The following is a 22,475-nucleotide window of genomic DNA, read 5'->3' as shown; positions in this document are numbered from 1 at the left end:
CAGGCCTGTACGCACACCTCACTTCCCAGCTGATGGCCCTGGCGTGGGGGGCAAGGTGGCGCTGGTGCTGGAGGTGGCCAGGCCTGTACGCACACCTCACCTCCCAGCTGATGGCCCTGGCGCGGGGCAAGGTGGTGCTGGTGCTGGAGGTGTGGCCAGGCCTGTACGCACACCTCACCTCCCAGCTGATGGCCCTGGCGTGGGGCAAGGTGGCGCTGGTGCTGGAGGTGTGGCCAGGCCTGTACGCACACCTCACCTCCCAGCTGATGGCCCTGGCGCGGGGCAAGGTGGCGCTGGTGCTGGAGGTGTGGCCAGGTCTGTACGCACACCTCACCTCCCAGCTGATGGCCCTGGCACGGGGCAAGGTGGTGCTGGTGCTGGAGGTGTGGCCAGGCCTGTACGCACACCTCACCTCCCAGCTGATGGCCCTGGTGCGGGGCAAGGTGGTGCTGGTGCTGGAGGTGACCAGTCTGACCTCACCCAAACATTGTGGCAGGAACTGAGCACCACACATCCACACACTGGTATGCATTCTACCTCCCTATAGAATTCAATTGGGAAAAAAAAATTGATACATCACTGAAAACTTGAAAAAAATATTGCACAGAAATCTAAAAAATAGCTTAGACAATTATTATTACATAGCAGGATGATAGTAATATTGATAATAATAATAGTAATAATAATAATAATAATAATAATAATAATAATAATAATTAGAATGGTAATAAGCAATCCCTGTTGTGTGTGCAGGGTGGGTGGTGCCTGCCGTCCTGGCCAAGAGTGCCGCCCACACCCTCAGTGCCTTGCTGGGCCACCACTGCCCCCCTGCTGGACCCCCCTGCAGCCATCACCAAGGTGCCTGATAGCTGTCTGTCTGTCTGTATCTTTCTGTATCAATCTGTCCATCTCTATGCCTGTCTATCTATCTCTGCTTATATCTGTCTTTATCTATCTATCTGTCTCAGTCTGTCTATATCCATTTATCTATCTCTCTGTCTGCCTTATCTCTGATGCAGGATTTATTGAACTGTTTTGTTTTAATATTGTTTTTGTTCCTCTTTTTTATTATTATTATTCTCCTTACTTTACTGTCGCTGTCTATTTTAATTTCCCTATCCATGTCTGCTCATTAAGAGGAAGCTGTTTAGGCCTATAGCATTGTTTTATTTTTCCTTGATGGCCTTTCTTGGATCTCAGAAACAATGTCTTTTTCCTATAGTTAACCTGCTCTTTTTCTCAACAGTGACCTTCCTCTCCCTTCCCTGTCCTCCCCAGCCTTCAGGAGACACTGCTGAGCCTGGTGTACGTCCAGCGGGCACACTGGCGCTGCTTCCAGTACCAGGGGTCCTTATGCCAGCAGGAGGTGCGGGGCGAGGCTGACCCCAGCACCTTCACCCCGAGCCTCTCCTTCCAAGGCCTGGTGGGTGTCTGGCCCTTACGCCTCCAGACCAGAGACACCATGCAGCTCCTGACACCACAGACACAGCAGCTCAGGGAGAGGATTGGTGAGAAACTGCTGCAGCTGAGGAGGGAAGGTATGTAGGAAGGAAGGGGAGGAAGGGGAGGAGGGAGGGGGAGAAAGAGGGAAGGAAGAGGAGAAAGGGAAAAATGGAAGAGAGGGAGGGAAGGAAAGGAAAGGGAAGGCAAAGAGGAAGAGGGAGAGAGAGAGGGGGGTTGAGAGGGAAAGAAAAGGAAGCAGGGAGGAAGGGAGAGGAAGGGAAAGGAAGGAGGGGAAAGGAGAGTTAAGGGAAGGGAGGGAGTGAAGGAGATGTGAGGGAGGTTGGGAACATTAGGAAATGCCTTTGTACTGCAGTGGACCAATAATAATGGCTGAGGAGGAGGAGGAGAAGGAAGAGGGAGGGGTGTACACCTTTCATAGGAAGCTCAGTCACAGCAAACAGGAGTCACTGAGGAGCTCTGTGCCTTGTCTTCAGAGGCCGTGGTGCTGAGTGAGTCTCCGAGGCTGTGTCTGGTGTGTGACGAGCAGGTGGAGCAACACGCAGCCTTACGGAAGGGTAAGTGCACTACACACTAAGGTGTTTTTTCATTCACAGACAAAACATAATGAAGATAGTCTAAGTACTCTGATGTACCCGAGGCAGCTCTTGGTACCTGCCAGAGTTTTTACCTCAAGAAGACCAAGTTTCCCTCACATATATATATCTACTTGGACTGAATTTCTTGTCCACACCAAACCCACTGAGGCAGCACATGGCATCTTTTTACCAGAGCTTTTACCTCAAAAAGACTCAGAGTTTCCCTCACATTTACCATTTATAGAGGACTTCGTGGTGCAGTGGTTAGCACACTCGGCTCACAACCGAGAGAGCCTGGGTTCGATTCCTGGGTGGAGTGGAAAAATTTGGGCGGCTTTTCCGATACCCCACGCCCCTGTCCAGCCAGCAGTGAATGGGTACCAGGTATTAATCGGGGGTTGTGTCCCGTCTCCTGGGATCTGTTCCCTTCTATAATTCCTTCCCTTCTGTCTCTCTCCGGCATATGACCACAGATGTTGCGCCGACTAAACCAAACTTTCCAACTTTCTGCATACCATTTATTTATTTTCACCCAATTCCTTGTTACATATGTCACCCATTCAGGCAGCTTTAATACTCTTTACCAGAGCTAGAAGACAAAGCTTTCCTCACTTATCTAACCAACACTTAACCACCATAACTTTGACCACACATAACCCCTTGAGGCAGCTTTCTACCCTCATACTAGAGCAACCTTTTTTACCAGACAAGTTTCCCTCACACCACAACACACAGAGGTATACACTAACTCACCCTCTCCCCCCTACACACAGGGAACATCCAGAGCGGCCAGAGTGCATCCAGCGGGTGTGGGAGATGCTGGGGCGAGGCCAGCGGCTGCAGGTGGGTGGTGGAGGCACTGTCTGTATGATGTGTGTGTTCATGTTTATGTCACTGTTCCGTCGTTCACTGTTCCGTTGTTTACTTCTCCTTATTCGCCTTGCTTAGTATGAGTCTCCCTTCACACCTGCACTGGCTAACACCTGTATAGCCACCCATAGTAATGCATAGAGGGTATGCAGCTCTCTCTATTCCTTGGACCTGCTTTATAAACTTGATGCAGTGTCAGCCAGTAGGATCAGTTGGGTTGAGTTGAGGCAAAGAAGTTGTTCTCATTGTTGGAATTAGAATTGAGGAGAGAGAGAGAGAGAGAGAGAGAGAGAGAGAGAGAGAGAGAGAGAGAGAGAGAGAGAGAGAGAGAGAGAGAGAGAGAGAGATGCAAAACAGATTCTGGATAAAGGAAGGAGAGATGGGAGAGAGTAAATGAGAAATAGAGAGATTTATAGATGATGCCAAAGAGATATTGATAAAGAAAGAGTCTAATCTTAATCTAACCATTTTCTCCCTCCCTCTATCCATCCTTGCACAGCCTCGGTGGCCCAGCGTGAGGAGGTGGAGCTCATGCACAGCCAGGAACACGTGGCCTTCATGTTCAGCCTCCAGGCCCAGGGGGAGGAGGAGCTGCAGACCATGCAGGAGAACTACAAGTCTGTCTACCTCCACCCCGCCACCAATGCCTGTGCCCTGCTCTCGGCCGGCTCACTGCTGCAGGTACGAGGGGGAGAAAGAAGTACCATAAGTGCATGTAGGAGAGAGTAATGTTGTGTTCACGATGGTAGAGAAAGGAGGAGGAGGAGGAGGAGGAGGAGGTGTGTGAGACAGGAGATGAAAAGGAATGGCATTGAGTCACTCCTCTAGTCTCTGCTCATGGTTGGGTCTTTAGATTGGAGGAGGAGGAGGAAGGAAAAGGAGGAGAGAAAATTATAGTTAAAGCCTGTAATAGAAAATAATGCTGTATTGAAATTGGAGGAAGAAGAGGATAAGGAGGAGGAGGAGAAGGAGAAGGAAAGAAAATTATAGTAAAAGCCTGTAATCTTTTTTTCATTCTGCATTCTATACTTTTTATACACACACTTATATGTACTATTTTTCTAGTCATAATACACTACCCTCAAGAATGCATTTGTAATAGACAGTAATGTAAGAGGAGGAAAACAAAGTAGGAATGATACAATCTCTTTCCTTGAAGGTCGTGGACGAGGTGTTTGCAGGCCGAGCCAGGGCCGGCGTGGGCATCATCCGTCCCCCGGCCACCACGCCGAGCTGGACCGCCCCCATGGCTTCTGCTTCTACAACAACGTGGCCGTCGCCGCCAACAGGCTGGGATGCCAAGGTGGGCGCTGCTTGGCCCTGGCACCACATTAACTCTGCCTTTTATTTTCATCATTATCATTCCTTTGTCAAATATTTCCTTCACATCGCCTATTTCTCTTCCTCTCCTTCCTTTATCCTGAATCTGTTTTGCATCACCTGTCTCTCTTATTCCTCCTTCGCTTCCATCTCTCTTCCCTCTTTATCTGTTATCTCTTTGGTCTTATCTATCTCTCTATTCTTCATCCTCTCCCATCTCCTTCCTTTATCATCTTCTTCCTTTTATCTATCTGGCATCATCTATTTATATTCCTTCTTTCCTTTATCCCATCTCTCCTTCCTTTATCAAAAATCTCTCATCTCCTTTTATCATTTTCCTCTTTCTCTCTCCCTTTCTTTATTGTCCTGTGTGTGTGTGTGTGTGTGTGTGTGTGTTGGTGTGACTGTGTGTATATGTGGGTGTGGGTGTGAGTGAGTGTGTGTGTGTGGGTGTGTATTTACCTAGTTGTGAAATACAGGAAAAGAGCCGTACTAGGCCCGTGCTGTCCCGTTTCCATAATGCTTATTATCCACTGCTTATTATTTGTCACACTCCTATCACATACCACTAAGTCTTCCCTGTCCAATTTCTCCAATCCCTCTTGTATCCTGTACAATGCTATTAGGTCCCCTCTCTCTCTCCTTCTCTCCAGTGTTGTTAGTCCCAATTTCTCCAGTCTTTCTTCATAAGTGTATTCTCTCAGAGTTTCTGGTAGTTTGGTCGCTGCTCTTTGTATTCTTTCCAACTTTCTAATTTCTTTCTTCAATCTAGGTGACCACACTAATGCTGCATATTCCAGTCTTGGACGTATCATAGATGTTATTAGTTTCTTCACCATTTCTTCATCTAAATATGTAAATACTACTTCTATGTTTCTAAGAAGATTGTATGTTACCCCAGTTATCCGATTTATATGTTTTCCAAAGGATAACTTGTCTGTTATGGTCACTCCCAGATCTTTTTCCTCTGTTTTTTTCATGATTCTTTCATTACTCAGAGAGTAGCTCCCCGATATTCGTCTACTGCTCTTACCAAACTCCATCGCACTACACTTCTCTGTACTGAATGTCATTTCACATTTTTGTGACCATTTGTTTATTCTGTCGAGATCTTGGCTCAGGGCTACACAGTCTTCTTCATTAGCCACCCTCATTAGTTTAGCATCATCAGCAAACATATTCATATAGCTTGTCACCTCTTCTGTCATGTCGCTTATATATATTGCAAACATAATCGGAGCCAACACCGATCCTTGGGGGACTCCACTAGTTTCTTCCGTCCACCTTGATTTATTGTCATGTGTTTGTGTGTGTGTGTGAGTGTGTGCATGTGGGTGTGTGGTGTGAATGTGGGTGTGTATTTACCTAGTTGTATTTACCTAGTTGTAGTTTTACAGGACCTGGGCTTTACGCTCGTGTGGTCCCGTCTGTGTGTATTTACCTAGTTGTATATACCTAGTTGTGACGTACGGGAAAAGAGCTACGCTCACGCTGTCCCGCCTCCATATCCTCTCTTATCCAACTATTCCTTAAAATCATGAATGTTTCTTGCACAAACCACCTCCTCCTCCAGTCTATTCCATAGCTCAATGCTTTGGGAAGCTAAACTTTTTTCACATCTCGCCTACACGTGTGTGTGTGTGTGTGTGTGTGTGTGTATGCATTCTACTGTACTCTCAACATCATCTCTGTGGCCTGCAGGGTGCTGGTGGTGGACCAGGATGTGCACCTCGGCAGCGGCATCCAGCATTTGTTTGTGGCCGAGCCGAGGGTGCTGTACGTGTCCCTCCACCGCCACGACCACGGCCTCTTCTTCCCATCCTCTGAGGACCCAAACTACGACGAGTGGGGACGGGACCTGGCCAAGGCTACAACATTAACATTTCCTGCAACAAGGTGAGGGCCATATCTCTGCTGACGAGACACACACACACACACACACACACACACACACACACACACACACACACACACACACACACACACACACACAAATAAATAATAATAAAAAAAAAAAAAAATCAGTCTATTAATACCTAAATCAATGAAACCACATAAATCAAAAAAGTGTTTCGAGGACATTTTTTTTCATTGCTCTTCTCTGCACCAATAAAAGTATAGCAGGAATTGACTTTTTGTCGCATGTGTGAAGACATAACTTACTAACTCCCAAATGCATGAGTCTCGCCAAAGTGGGTCATTCTGTCTCCTCTTCTCAGGGGAAAGGATGGTGGTGAGCAGGACCTTTTTTAGTGTGTGTGCCTGTGTCAACGCTAGATTTTTTTAGCACACTCGGTCAGCTTTTAGTCTCCACCAGTGTCGGTATTCTCAACGCTTCCACCTCCCACCACGTCAACTGTTTCCAAAGGCCAAAAAAGACTAGCCTGTCCACTGCGATTGGCACGGATTTGTCCTTCACTGGTAGCCTGGCTTCCCATGTGGTACTGATGTGCTGGATATTCCCTCCCAAGGTGCAGGACTTTACATTTTTCTTCATTGAATTGTAGCAGCCACCTTTTGTTCCACTCCTATAGCTTGGTGAGGTCTTCTGGTAGGAAATCCTCAGTCAAGGGGTTAATTGGGTTTTCATGAGGGTTTTTTCACATTCATGGTACAGAAGAAGGGCCACACTACCACCAGGTTCAGTACACTACCCCTAGTAATGCCCACAATGCCTATGGAAGCCCTGTTAAATATGTGTACTTGGGTGCCCAAAGGTTTGAGAATACAGGGCCAGTGTAGGTGTGTAGTAGATGCAGACACTTTGTTATTTTACCTTTGAGGTAGATGATGAAAATGTTCTTGTTTCTTTCCTCTTGTGCATGATCAGTGTATTTATTTTACCCCTGGTCACCCTCAACCAGTGTAGGGGTCACATTCTTAAACATTTCCGCGCCCAAGGTCACCTGTTTGACAAGGCGTTCATGATAGTTGTGGGCATTTCCAGGAGTAGTTTTTATGGCCCTGGTGGTGGTTTGACCCTTCTTCTGTACTGTGAACCTAAAAAAACACACATCAGAGCCCAACTGGTCTTCTTTTTGGCCTCAGGAAATAGTTGATGTGAAGGGGTGGAAGCTTCTGACAATTCTGACCTATAGGTGTTTAGTAGATGCAGAGACTGTTGTTCTACCTTTCAGGTAGATAAAAATGTTCTTGTTTCTATACTCCTGTGCATGTTCAGTATTTTTTTGCCCCTGGTCACCCTCTACCAGTCTAGGGGTCATATGCTCAAACATTTCCACGCCCAAGGTCACCTATTTAATGATTGAGGCGTTCACAGGAGTTGTGGGCATTTCCAGGAGTAGTTTTATAGCCCTGGTGGTGGTTTGACCCTTCCTCTGTACCGTGAACCTAAACAACACGCATCAGAACCCGCCTGGTCTCGTTTTTGGCCTCTGGAAATAGTTGATGTGAAGGGCGGAGGCGATTGACAGTTCCGACCTAGGTGTGTAGCAGAGGCAGAGACTTTTTCTACCTTTCATGTAGATAACTATGTTCTAGTTTCCTTTCTCTTGTGCATGTTTGATATTTTTTGCACCTGGTCACACTTTACCCTTCCAGATGTTGAGTAATGGTCACAAAATGGTTTGCTCGTAGAATCTTTCCAATAGGGGGGGAGAGGTCAAAATTTTCTTGTTTTCCCTGTGTTAGAAAGTTCAATCTACTAAATTTTCATAAGTAGAATGGGTCTTTTTACATATCACTGCATTCCTTTGACTCTGTGTCCTATTTATTTGTTGAACATTTCACATATTAGCCCATCCGCTGCAACTGGCATGGATTTGGCTTTCACAGTTAGCCTGGTTACATACACTCCCATGAGAGAGAGAGAGAGAGAGAGAGAGAGAGAGAGAGAGAGAGAGAGAGAGAGAGAGAGAGAGAGAGAGAGAGAGAGAGAGAGAGAGAGAGAGAGAGAGAGAGAGAGAGAGAGAGAGAGAGAGATTGAGATTTAACAGCTAAACCCTTGATTCAGCTATTTCACCACCCCGTGTCTTTCCTCCCAGCTACAAATCAGAAAATTAACCCTCGAGTACTAAGTCCTCTGAGTATTTTTCTCCCCACACTGGTGCTGAAGTATTGCATTTTTATTCATTCACAATTACCTGACACTTTTTTTCTTTCCCTGTTATGATTCCCACTGATCGATGTCTAGATCCACACAGCCCTGTCCAGCACATGAAGGTTCACCCTGCTATCCAAGCTCCCAATGCAAGAATCAGTCATGGTCCTCAGCTCTGGTATTTCATCGTCCAGTGTCCTTCCTCCCAGCCACAGTTCAGGAGGAAGAAGTCGTGTTTACTAAAGCCACAGTGTTTTTCTTGTGTTGTTTCAGAGTGGCATGGGTGACGCAGAGGCTCTCACTCAGGTGGTGCTGCCCGTGGCCTTCCAGTTCAATCCACAGCTGGTCCTGGTCACTGCCAGCCTTGATGTTGGTGCGGGGACCCACTTGGAGGTTGGTGGATGGTGTCACTATCTGTATGACTACCTGCTGCTGCCTCTTTCTCTTTTTCTGTCACTATCTGTTCAGTTCAGTTCAGTTCTCTCTTCATAACTATATTTTCAGTTCATGGTCGGGAGTTTTGGCTTCATAACAGCACTCCCTGGTGCACTCCTTCACTGTTTGGGTTTCTTGTTTTCCTCTCTTTATTCCTTTAGTGTTCTGTTCTTATCCAAAATTTCTGTATTGTTCTTTTTGCTTTTTTTCTTTCTTTATTTATTTATTTTTATCTGCTTTAATAACTCATCTTCAGGGGCTGCCATGTGTATGCAATGAAGCATTTTGTAGTCTCCTTATATTGTATCCTGGTGTATTGTCATGTCAGACCATTGCATTCCATAGTGAATAACTCCCTTCCTCTTCCTCACCCCCATTCCTCCCTTCATGCATCTCATACCTAAAGTAACACAGCCTAACCATTGCATTCCACATTACAGGACTCCCTTTCTCTTCCTCCTCCCTTATTGCTCCCTTCATGCATCTCATACCTAAAGTAACAGCCTCACACGCACTCCCAGGTTGCTGCGTGAGTCCTAATTGCTTTGGACATATGATGGCCCTTCTGTCTGGCCTGGCCAAGGGGCGCATGGTTCTGGCACTGGAGGGCGGCTTCGACCTCACCACCATCAGCTACTGCATGACGCTGTGTGCCAAGGCCTTGCTGAGGGATCCGCTGCCCCCCCTTGAGCCCCAGCTGGTGCCCAACAAGAGTGCCGTGCAGACCATCAATGACGTCATCCGTACCCACAGCCGCTACTGGCCGGCGCTCTGCTTCAAGGTGAGTGTGGGGGTCTTTAATCCGACCACTGCAATTGGCACGGATTTGGCCTTCACTGGTAGCCTGGTAGCATACAGTCCCAGGTCTTTCTCTGCCTCTGTGGTGATAGTGGAGTGTTTCCCATGTGGTATTGGTGTGCTGGATATCCCCTCCCAAGGTGCAGGACTTTACATTTTTCTTCAGTGAATTGTAGCAGACATTTTTTGTTCCATTGCTGTAGCTTGGTGAGGTCTTCTTGTAGGAAATCCACAGTCAAGGGGTTAAGGGGCAGGACTGGTGAAAGTTATCCCTCATGTCCTGCTGGTGTGTTCTGTGCAGGTAGTGTTGTCAGCACATAATATATAAAGCTGCCTCATTTCCAGAACTATATATTGGACATGTATTAGTTATTAGATTTCTCAAAACATTTCTTCAGTTCTCAGTGGCTATAGATATTGTTGTCGTCAGACAGTAAGAAGGAAAACACATTATCCTCTCTATGTTTTGCAGTCTTTTCTTGTGGTTTGAGTCCTTGTGGTGCCTGACCCTGGGCAAGGTTACTTTCTTTACTGCCCTCACACTGCTCCTTGCCTCCCTGGAGCAGAGTCAGGGAGAGGTTGTCTACATCTACCATCAGTATAATAGCCTTGGTGATTAGTAGAAGGAGATAATAGGAGGAATAGAAGGTTTATTTTGATTTATATTAGTTTTTTTTTCATACTCTCTTCTTCCTTCTCCTCCTCCTCTCTCTCATTCTTCCTCCCTCTCTCTTCCTTTCTTCCTCCCTTTTCCTCTCCTCTCTCTCTTCCTTCATTACATTCTTCACCCATTCCTCCTCCTCCTCTCCTCTCCCCTCCAGGATTTATACCTCATCCAAATCTCTCCTAATGTTAGAATCGCTTCTCTTTCCTTCCCTCCCTCCTCTCCTCCTTCTCCCTCCCACTCTCTCTTCCATTCCCTTCTTTATCCACCTTTTCCCTTCTCTCCTTCCCTCCCTCCTCTCCTTCTCCCTCTCCCTCCCACTCTCTCTTCCATTCTCTTCTTTATCCACCTTTTCCCTCTTTCCTTCCCTCCCTCCTCCCCTTCCCTCCCTCCTCTCCTTCTCCCTCTCCCTCCCACTCTCTCTTCCATTCTCTTCTTTATCAACCTTTTCCCTTCTCTCTCTCTCCACCACTCTTTACTTCTCTCTCCTCCCTCAATCTGTCTCCCTTGGTCCACTCTGTTATCTCTCTCTCCTTCCCTCCATGCCTCCCTCTCCTTCCTCCTCCTCTTCTAGATTTGGATAGTAATATGTTTTAATGTATTGCAGAAAGAAGAAGAAGAAAAGAAGAGAAGGAAGAGAAGGAGAGGGTATATGTGTGTGTGTGTGTTATATGGACAAAATTTAAACTGATTTCTTTCAACATATATTTTATTATTATTATTGAAAGACAAACTTTTCTTCTTCACTTCCTCCTTCTTCTTCTTCTCTTTCATCTTCTTCTTCTCTTTCATCTTCTTCTTCTTCATCTTTTGTCGGGGTTCTGATAGGAAGAGAAATAATAAAAATAATGAGAAAGAATTAGCTCTATAGAGAAAGAGGGAGGGGGGGGGACCATATATGTGTCTGTGGGGGTTGTCAACATACTGTGGGGGTCATCCTGTGGATCCTGAGAGAGAGAGAGAGAGAGAGAGAGAGAGAGAGAGAGAGAGAGAGAGAGAGAGAGAGAGAGAGAGAGAGAGAGAGAGAGAGAGAGAGAGAGAGAGAGAGAGAGAGAGAGAGAGCACAGCCTTCTGTCTCTTTCTCTTCCTTCTCCTTATTCTTTCTCTCTTTCTACTACTACTACTACTACTACTACTACATTTCCTCAGTAGTTAGTCAGTCACTGTGTGTGTTTGTGTGTGTGTGTGTATCTCAATCTCAGAAGTGCCTCCATCTGTCCCTGCTCTGGCAATCTCACTCTTCAATTCCTCTTCTTCCATCTCCTTAAATCTTCACTTATATACCCATGCTGTCTTCTCCTCCTCCTCCTCCTCCTCCTCCTCCTCTTCTCACTTTCCCTGACGGCCCCTCCCTCATACACTCTCTTCACAAACCCATTCTCATCACGTGTCCAAACCATCTGGGCGCAGCACACTCCACTCCTTTCGCTGCCACACCCACACCAAACCACTCGTACACACTTCATTCTGCCTCGTCCTGACACACCACACACACCTCTTGTATAACACCTTTCCACTGAACGTATTCCCCCTTGCTCTGCTGCGTGTCATGTACAGTACTTGGCTAAAGCTGTTTCTTGATCCCCTCTTGGCCTCCGTGCTCACACTTCTTCCCTTCATAACTCTGCCCTTCGCTGCTCTCTTCCTGACCTCACCTCCCTGTGGATCTGGCCGCCCTAAACTCATCTATATTCCTGCACTATTCACTTCTGCTCTCCCTCCCACGTTCCCATTCATTACAGTTTATTTATCTCCTCATGCCCTCCCACTAACACTCCATCTCTTGCTACAATTGTCACTTTTCTCCCCTATTTCTCTCCCATTTCTCCTGGTGTGTGTGTGTGTGTGTGTGTGTGTGTGTGTGTGTGTGTGTGTGTGTGTGTGTGTGTGTGTGTGTGTGTTCCTCCTGTAATAATAAAATAATGTAGGAATGCTCAATAAAAATAAATTACAAATATATATTACTATTATTATTATCATTGTTATTATCATTAGACCCAAGAAGGAGGAAAAGGGATAGAGAGAAGGGAAAGGAAGGAGGAGGAGGAGGATGGAGGGAGAGGAAGGAGGCAAGGGGGTAAAGAAAAGAGAAGAAGGGAAGGAAGGAGAGGAAAGAAGAATATTGTGAGAGGAAGGAAGAGAAGAAGAAAGAAGGAAGGGAAGAGAAGAAGAGAAAGAAAGGAAGGGAAGAAGATATGAGAAAGGAGGAGAGATGGAGGAGGAGGAGGTCATAATCTATCTTCCTCTGCACCGTGAACCTAAAAGAACACTCCATATGACCCAACTGACCTCTTTTGGCCTTTGGGAACAGCTGATGTGAAGGGCAAATGCTTCCGACCTTAGGAGGGAGGTGAAAGGGAGGAGAAGAACTGGAGAGGAGGAGATAAAATGGAGAAGTGGAGGAGAAAGGGGAAGACCAGCAGCAAGAAGACATGAAATAATGACAAGAAATATCAAGGAAAGAGAAAAACAGAAGTAAAGAGGAAAATAACAGGTTAGGGAAAGAAAACAAGGAAAGTAACAAATAAAAAAGTTAAGGAAAGAAAAACATTAAAAAAACAAGAATATTAAGAAAAGGAAATAAAGGAAAGGACACTGGCCGAATCACTCCCCCAGCCGCCCCCGAGGCCTTAACACACACACACACACACACACAGTAATTCCCTAAACAGACCCCACATTTACAGGGCCAATGCGACATGTTTTCAGCCGCAAAACAGCCCCTTCCAAGCCCTCTAGTGTGCCCAGACCTTCCAGTAGAGGCCAGGGCAGCTCAACAGACTCTAGCCCCAGCCCAGGGACGGGTTTTAATAACACTAACAGACATATTTTGACAACAATGACAGTCACCAAGAACATGTAGAGTGGACAGGAGGAGGAGAGAGGAGGGAAGGAAGGAAGCAGAGAAAGAAAACTTGAAAGAGGAGGAGAAGGAAGAAATAATGATGAAAAGATGGAATAAAAGAAAGAGAATAAGTGGAGAAAAAATGAATAAAAAAAAATTGTTATTTTTTACCTTTGTTCCTAAGTCTTCTTCCTCTTCTTTTTCTTCTTCTTCTTCATCTCATTCCATGGAAGAAGTTAAGTTGAATTAGTATTCGTATACTAAAAATAAGAAAACTGTGTGTCCCTGCCTCCCTGATACGTTCCCTGCCTTCTAGCACTATAGTTCTGCCGCCTCGTCCAGCCTCCCTGTTATGTGTTTAAGGCTGAGATTTTTCTCTCTTTTCTACTACACCCGGTCCCACACGTCCTCTGCGTGTATTGAAACATACGAGACATTAATCAAGACAAGGAGAGGGTTTTGTCGGCTGCCCGGGATTGAACCTGTGACCAGCGTGACGGGGGAGCCACTACCTTACCAGTTGGCCAAAGAGGTACCCCGCTGGCTGAGTGGGTAATGGGAGGCTTGCCCGTCAGGCCTAATCGCTGCACTACATATGCATTAAAACAACACTGAAAACAATTACAATTATGAAGAAAAGAATGGAATTGACGGCATTCCCACATCACATCTTAATTCTCCCTTTCAATGCCTCCCTCATGTATTCCCTCCCTCTCCACACTGTAACAGGCAAGTGACAAGGGCCAGGAGGAGGAGGAGGAGGAATTAGTGATAAGGGAAGGCATGCCTGACACCACAAAACCTCAAAACTGCCAACTCTCTGAATAAGCTGAAAAACTAAAATACTGGAGCCTACATTATTCCATCACCTCCTCTCCATCTCCTGGTTCCTTCCGTCCAGGAGAGAGCAGCGGAGTTCCTTGAGCAGGCCCTTCCACTTGTAAACCTGGGACTTCTTGGACGTGAGGCATCTTGGACAGCTCTGTGGTGAGGTGCTCAGGCTGGGGAGGAGGATAAATGTGTAGGGAATGTATTGGGGGAGGGAGGGGAGAGGGGAAGGGAGGAGGGTAAGGAGGAGAGAAGAGAAGTTAGCAAGATTTTACTGTATATTAACCAGACACGGAGCAATTACTTATGTTATGTAATCGATTACGATTATGATTACTTCATATTTTCACGATTACGATTACAATTACAATAAAATTATGTGTAATCAAGTACTATTACGATTACATGATGTATTAATCGTGGTTACAATCATGATCACAGGAAGGACTGAAAGGTGAACTTGCAAATTTCACACATGTACCATGCTGAATATTTAATTGGTTGAATTACTACAGATATTTAGAGCACACACTTGCTGTACGAGAAACCATTAACTAAACTTTGATAATGTAATCACAAAAGTAATCACGATTACAGTTGTACTTTTATAATGTATTCGATTATGATTATGATTACTTAAAAAAATAAGAGGGTAATCGATTAAGATTACTTGAAAAACTGTAATCGATTGTAATTGATTACGATTACCCCATGTCTGATATTAACATGATTCATAACGCAGCATGACTAAGGTAAAGAAGAAAAGGATATATTAATTAACATGATTCATAACGCAGCATGACTAAGGTAAAGAAGAAGAGGATATATTAATTAACATGATTCATAATGCAGCATGACTAAGGTAAAGAGGAAGAAGAAGAAGAACAAGAAGAGGAACAAGACCAGGAGCATTATCCAGGGTCTGTGTAAAGCCTTTCTCTAAGCCCGCCCTGCACGCGGAGTTGTTGGTTGTGGCGCCACACGTCTCAGAGCCGGAGGGCTTCCTGGCCCACCGCTGCCCCTCCATCTCCGGGGCCAGGCTCTGGAGCTTCTTCTCAGCCTACTGGAGGGATCTGAGGGGAGGAAAAAGGAAATCAATCAAAGTTCTTCCTCACTAAAGATGTCACTTAATACGAACTAAATACTGGCAGCCTCTTTGCTATTTTTTGCCTTCATTAAATTCCTGGAGGGTCTGAGAGAAGGAAAAAGGAGTATGAGTAACAGCAAAGGCACAGCTCTGCCTCACCATAAGATGTCATTTATACCAACTAAAAACACTGCAGCCAGCTTCCTAACTATTTCTGGCCTTTGTTGAATAATTCCTGGAGGGTCTGGGAGGAGGGAGGGGAGAAGGGGCAGAGGGAAAGGAGGAAAGAAGGGAACAGGAGAGAAGGAGGAAAGAAGGGAAGGAGTGGCAAAATCACAGCTCTTCCTCACCAATAGATGTCATTTATACCAACTAAAAAATGCTGGCAGGTTCCTAACTATTTCTTGCCCCCGACATATTTCTGATGCTGGGAGGTTCCTAACTATTTCTTGCCCGTGACATATTTCTGATGCTGGCAGGTTCCTAACTATTTCTTGCCCGTGACATATTTCTGATGCTGGCAGGTTCCTAACTATTTCTTGCCCCTGACATATTTCTGATGCTGGGAGGTTCCTAACTATTTCTTGCCCGTGACATATTTCTGATGCTGGCAGGTTCCTAACTATTTCTTGCCCGTGACATATTTCTGATGCTGGCAGGTTCCTACTATTTCTTGCCCCTGACATATTTCTGATGCTGGCAGGTTCCTAACTATTTCTTGCCCGTGACATATTTCTGATGCTGGCAGGTTCCTAACTATTTCTTGCCCGTGACATATTTCTGATGCTGGCAGGTTCCTACTATTTCTTGCCCTGACATATTTCTGATGCTGGCAGGTTCCTAACTATTTCTTGCCCGTGACATATTTCTGATGCTGGCAGGTTCCTAACTATTTCTTGCCCTGACATATTTCTGATGCTGGCAGGTTCCTACTATTTCTTGCCCCTGACATATTTCTGATGCTGGCAGGTTCCTAACTATTTCTTGCCCTGACATATTTCTGATGCTGGCAGGCTCCTAACTATTTCTTGCCCTGACATATTTCTGATGCTGGCAGGTTCCTAACTATTTCTTGCCCGTGACATATTTCTGATGCTGGCAGGTTCCTACTATTTCTTGCCCTGACATATTTCTGATGCTGGCAGGTTCCTAACTATTTCTTGCCCGTGACATATTTCTGATGCTGGCAGGTTCCTAACTATTTCTTGCCCCTGACATATTTCTGATGCTGGCAGGTTCCTAACTATTTCTTGCCCCTGACATATTTCTGATGCTGGCAGGTTCCTACTATTTCTTGCCCCTGACATATTTCTGAAGTGTTCTGAGGGGAGGAAAAAGGTGACAGGAGCACTGGAGAAAGTGAAGCTCTTCCTTACTAAAAGATGTTGATTAATAATAACAAAAAAAAAATCATTGGCAGCTTCTATGTTATTTCCTGCCTCTGTTAAATTGGTAGGGAGGAGGAAGAAGGTGGTGTGTGTGTGTGTGTGTGTGTGTGTGTGTGGCTGGAGGGAGGCAGCTATTAGCAAGTTCAGAACAGCAGTGACTATGAAATTAAGGCATAGAAGATAGGAATTAAAGAAGAATGAGTGTGATGGCAGTGACTTAGAGAGGACTTAGTGAAGCAAATGGCAGTCAGGACAAAATGCAGAAATAAGGAAGGACAAGTATTTCAGAGTTTACCAGGGAAAGGGATGTAAAAAAGTGATGATTTTGGTTAACTCAGGCATTAGGAAGTTAAATAGCAGAGGAATGAGCTTGAGCAGAAAGCCTTGGGCACTGCAGAAGGCAGGAAGGAAGCAGCTGTTAGCAAGTTCTGAACAGCAGTGACAATGAAATGAAGGCACAGAAGACAGCACAGGAAGGGAAGAATTTGAGTGTGGTGACAGGGACTTAGGAAGATGATTTAGGGCAGATTGTAAATGCTTCATGTGGAAGAGTGCAACAGCTGAGTATTGTAAAGGATAGGGAAAAGTTGCGTGAAAGGCTGCGTCAAGTTGGCAGACGATGAAGTTAAGGTCCATATTGTCAAACTCCTCACAGGCTTGCTCCATCTATTTCAAAAGGCTCTCGCAGAGGTTGTTGGGGTTTCCATGGGCGGTTTCCTGAGCCTGGCGGTAGTTTTGCATGGCTTCTGTGTCTTGAAGGAGAAAACACCCAAGACAACCCAGTTACTCTTCCCTGTGGGCTTGGGAAATAGGTGCAGTGGGAGCCTGATACATTTAGGAAGACAGGGACACAGAGATACAGACAAACAGAGATGCAGGGTGGTGCTGCTGATAGTTTCACACGGCTGCTGCACCCTGAACGGGAAAACACCACCCAGGAAAACACGGTTAACCTTCTCTGTGGCCTTGGGGAATAGTAACAGTGGGAGCCTGATATGCTTAGGACCATAGGCTGACTTACAGCGCCTCATTTTGGGTGTTGATGACATAGAATCTCTCTCTCTCTTTCTCTCTCTCACACACACACACACACACACACACACACACACTCACACACAAACACACAATTACACTGGAGTGAAAAACAGTATGCACATGGAGGAAGAAGAGGAGGAGGAAGAGAAGGTGAAAAATTGATAATATGAACTCCAAAAATATATCATCCATGTAAAAGTTAATTTAAATTCAGCCTTTAAAAATTGTAACAATTCTGCCATACATCAATGCACTCATGTTATATTAAGTGTTCTCTTCACAGTGTCCTCATGATATCAGGCTGTGTGGTGGACCGTCCCTTCCTGAGTGGACAATAGTCGTGTGGCAGGCTGGGCCAAGGTGCCAGAAGAAGACATTAAGTTTTTGAGAGATGGTATGAGAAGTTTTCAGGTAACAACTTGAGATAAGGACAGAGCAAGGGTGTTTGCTGTAGAGGAGAGGGCACAGCTGCATGTCACCAAAGAATAAACTTGACAAGGGAATGCTTTGCCTGGGATTCTTACACACTACTGACCCTCACACACCAGCTATTTCTTAAGGCAAAGAGAGAGGTAAAATGCATTATCAGGAGTGGTAATTAGAGTTCATGGGACAGAAGCCTTGTCAAACTGCCACCAGGGTCACAAAACTACCTACGGAAAGGCCCACAACTCCTACAAAAGTCACGTCACGTGTGTGTTTGGGCGCAGGAATCTCTAAATAACGTGGCCCATTGCCCGCTCAGAACAGATGGCATCACTGTAAATACTCACCTGCCCTGCGCCATGACGGGCTCGGGCCGACCACCAGGCCCCTAAAGAAGGCCTACCAACTGTAGGCCAGGATGTAAAAAAAAAAAAAAAAAAAAAAAAAAAAAAAAAAAAAAAAAACAAAATAAATAGATAAATTGATAAATTAATAAATAAATTCCAGCAGCACTGACCTGCGGTGGAGTGCCACATGTTGAAGCAGTGGGAGCACACGTGGCCCGTCCAGTGGCCCCCGTAGTGGCCCTGGTCGGGGAAGGACGAGCGGGAAGTGATGAATGGCCGCCTGGCTCCCACACCCTGCAGGGGTCTGGCAACAAGTAATGGCCATATTGATAGATACTAAATGAAAGTATTGGTATGTTATAAGAAAGAGGACTGGCGGGCACTCCTGAACTTGGTAGCTGCATGCCTCAACCCCTACCATCCATCATTTTAAACACTGGCTCATCCCTATGCTGCCCTAATCCCTTATGCAGGAGTCAGCCAGCCAGCATCTTCATTCTTTCATCCCTTTGGCTGGTAAACTCTGAAAGAAAAACAGCCTTCCTTCATCTATATTTCCTCTTGCCTATGACTTGGGTATATTATTAATAAACTGTAACGATAATAAATGCACACCACAAACTTACTACAAGCACATTACTAATGTACTGTGCCCATACTGAATGCATACCACAAACTTACTGTCAGCATATCCCTCCCTGCACCTAAAACTCTGAGCATCATAGACTTACGCATTGGTGGCACTCGTCTCTGACAGTCCGTAGAGGTTGTGGAGGTTGTAGTGGAGTCCGATGTAGTGCCTTGCTGACATGCAGACCGTGTGGTGAAGAGAGAGTCTCCGACCACTGGTGGCAGGAAGGGCGGACGCTCCAAGTTGTTCTGCTGACAGCTGTGGTGACTCCTGGACCAGAGGTTTGTGGGTTCATTCATGTCCTCAGAGTGAGTGCGTGAGTGGAGGCACATGAGTGAGTGGGGAGTGGAGAGAGAGAGAGAGAGAGAGAGAGAGAGAGAGAGAGAGAGAGAGAGAGAGAGAGAGAGAGAGAGAGAGAGAGAGAGAGAGAGAGAGAGAGAGAGAGAGAGAGAGAGAGAGAGAGAGAGAGAGAGAGAGAGAGAGAGAGAGAGAGAGAGAGAAACATTTGAAACATTTGAAACATTTATTTATAGCTATTAGTTATACAAAATTATATATGTTATATGCATATATATATATGGACAGAGCTTTAAGCTGTACAACTAAAGCTAGCCTGTCTAAAGCATAGCTTTTTAGGCAAGAAATATATAATTTATTTGAAATGATTATGATAACTTTACATAATGTTAAAGTAATAGAATCATATATTGAGCATGCGAGATAACACAATAGAATAAACGCGTACATACATACATGCATACACACACACAGACCTATATATACTCATACACACACACACACACACATGCATACACACAAGCTTACACATATAAATATGCGCACATACACACGCATACACCCATTCATATACATAAGTAAATTGCACATATGTTGCATTAATTCATTAACATAATATTTTAAAGTACATACACATATGCACATTTATAAGGAAAAAGTGAATTAGTTAATAGGTCATTATAATATTAGTTTTTGATCGGCTTTTGAATGTGTTGAGGGAAGGAGCTTCTTGAATTTGTGTGGGGATAGAATTCCAAATTACAGGACCCAAATAAGTAGTTGAATGTTGGAATTTTGAAAGACGATGAATAGGAAAGATCAGATTGTCGCGGTGACGGATACTTAATCATGAGATGGGAGGAGGTCACGCATTTCATTCCTATTTTTGTACATGAGTGTAGCTATTTCCAGTTTAGTTATATCATCCAGTTTTAGAATTTTGGTTTCCTTGAAGAGTGGACTAGTGTGTGCTTAATAGTTGCTGTTAGTAATAATTCTTACAATTTTTTGGAGCTGCAATCTTAGGGGGGTTAAATAGGTGGTGTATGTTGTACACCAAATGGGGCTGCAGTAGGTAATTAGTGAATAAATGTGTGCACAGTATATTGACTTTAATACATTTTGAGGCATGAGATCCTTTACTTGATAAAGTAAAGCAATGTGTCGTGATATTTTCAGTGTAAGGTTATGTATGTGATATTTAAATGATAATGAATCATCATAATCTACACCAAGAAATCTCACTCTATCCATTTTAGAAATTATTTCATTATTGATTTTTAAATTAATCAAGTTAGACGCTTTTTTAGTAGTGAATAGCATAAAGCAAGTTTTGTTTGTATTAATTGTAAGTCTGTTACATAGACACCATTGGTATAGTTTTTCGAGTTCATGATTTGCATTTAGTACAAGTTGATCTTGGTTCGGACCTGTTAAGTAGAGTGTCGTGTCATCGGCAAACAATATACTTTTAGCTTTAAAGAAAAGATTTGATATATCATTGATGTATATAAGAAACAAAATTGGGCCTAGAATGCTTCCTTGAGGTACACCAAGTTTTACAGTGGTAGTAGATGGTTTTTCGCCGCTAAATACAGTACATTGATGTCTATCTGTTAGGTAATCCTTGAAACAAGAGAGTATTGGGCCTCTGATCCCATAGTGGTACATTTTGTTAATAAGAATGTTATGGTGTACTGTATGAAAGGCTTTAGCAAAATCTATAAATATGGATAAGACACGGAGTTTTTTGTCAATTGCAGAAAGTACATCATTAGAAAATACATTTAAGGCTGTAAAAGTGCTGCAGGTCCACCTAAAACCATACTGAGAAGGGTTTAATATATTCTTAGTTTCAAGATAGTCAAGTAAATAAACCTTCATTAAAGTTTCAAATATTTTAGAGAAAATTGTAAGTTGAGATATTGGTCTATAATTTTTAGGGTCATCATCGGGACCAGACTTGTGGACAGGTGTAATTTTTGCAGTCTTCAACAGAGATGGAAAAGTTCCAGTTGTAACAGATTGATTAAAAAGTATAGCCAAAGGGATTGAAATGAAATGAGAGTTTCTTTTAATATAAGAGGGTGATATATCATTAATGCCTGATTTTTTATTGTTTAATGACTTAATTACTGTAGCCAAATCAAAGGTGGTAACAATAGGGCACATCATAGAATTTGGAAAGTTACCTTTAAGATAGTCTTTCGAGTCTATATTTATAATTGGGAGTTTTCTGTCAAGTTCAGATGCAATAGTGGAAAAGTATATATTGAAGGCTTCTGATATATCTGACGGATCACTTAATACTGAATTATTATACTGCAATGACTTGATATTGTTTGCTTTGTATGTATTACCTTTTAATTCATTGACTGTTTGACAAATCTTTTTGGTATTTCTGCAAAAATTTGTAAATATTTGGAAATAATAGTTCATTTTGGCAACCCTAATATTCTGAGTAAGGTAATTTCTATATTGTTTAAAGGTCTCATAAGAAACTGTTCCAAGTTTATACATTTTAAACAAGTTACATTTATGTTTGATAGATTTAAGTATTCTGCCTGTAAGCCAAGCATTATGAAGTCTTTTTGTAGTTACATATTTTGTTTTAATGGGGAAACTTTTATTGTAACATTCATAAACTCTTTCATAGAAAAGATTAAAATTATCATTTGAATTTTCTAGATTTAGTAGTTCCTCCTGGTTTATTTCATGTAGCTCATTGGTAAATAGATTATGATTATTGGTGTTGAAGACAGTGATCAAAGTCCCTCTCTCTCTCCCTCACCTTCCACGGCAGCCGGGTGAGGAGGAGGAGGAGGAGGAGCTCAGTGAGTATGGCCCACCAGGAACACTTGGGGCTGTGGCCAGGGGTGGCCACATCCCTGCTGTGGACCTGTGGAGGGTTACGACAGGTCAGGAAGGGTCAATGTGTGTATGTTTACCTGTGTTTGTATATGGGAAAGGGTTACAATCCTCTACAATACATCTTTAGGGGTGAGAAACTTGCCATATGAGGACAGACCTAAGCATTTAAACCTGCATTCTCTAGAAAAGCGAAGGTGTGAGGAGACTTGACGGAGGTTTACAAATGTATGAAGGGCTTTAATTAATAAGGGTGTTAATAAGACTTTGGTGGTGTGAGGGCGGTAGGACACGTAGCAATGGGTTCAAGTAAGATAAATTCAGGACACAGGAAAGAAATGATTTACTGACAGAGTGGTGGATGAGTGGAACACACCTGGCAGTCATGTGGTGGGTGCCAACACAAGATACATTCAAGAAGAGGTTAGATGAGTTCATGGATAGTGAGGAGCTGCCTTGTATTGGCCTATCAGCCTCTTGCAGACTCCTTATTATCTTGTGTTATGTTATATCTCAAATGCATGAGTAGACTGATGG

The 22,475-nt window shown here is 44.1% G+C and overlaps 2 long non-coding RNA genes across 3 annotated transcripts; one reads left to right on the top strand and one right to left on the bottom strand.

The window, feature by feature from the left end:
* The first annotated feature begins 8,559 nt into the window (after positions 1-8,559).
* Positions 8,560-10,835, top strand: LOC126991763 (uncharacterized). Its single transcript, XR_007745814.1, has 3 exons — positions 8,560-8,682; positions 9,246-9,505; positions 10,794-10,835. It is a non-coding gene; the product is annotated as an uncharacterized LOC126991763 (long non-coding RNA).
* Positions 10,825-18,640, bottom strand: LOC126991762 (uncharacterized). 2 transcript variants are annotated; one of them, XR_007745813.1, is made up of 4 exons: positions 18,313-18,640; positions 13,901-14,932; positions 13,203-13,243; positions 10,825-11,007 (listed from the first exon to the last, which is right to left on the bottom strand). It is a non-coding gene; the product is annotated as an uncharacterized LOC126991762 (long non-coding RNA). The 2 variants fall into 2 exon arrangements; XR_007745812.1 differs by having other exon boundaries at positions 10,981-11,007; positions 13,203-13,249.
* Between the last annotated feature and the right edge of the window lie 3,835 nt (positions 18,641-22,475).

The sequence above is a fragment of the Eriocheir sinensis genome, unplaced genomic scaffold (assembly GCF_024679095.1).
Source record: "Eriocheir sinensis breed Jianghai 21 unplaced genomic scaffold, ASM2467909v1 Scaffold333, whole genome shotgun sequence".
In the NCBI taxonomy this organism is placed as follows: Eukaryota; Metazoa; Arthropoda; class Malacostraca; order Decapoda; family Varunidae; genus Eriocheir; species Eriocheir sinensis.
Note: the sequence above shows the minus strand (reverse complement) of the source record. Positions and strands in the feature narration are given on the sequence as shown.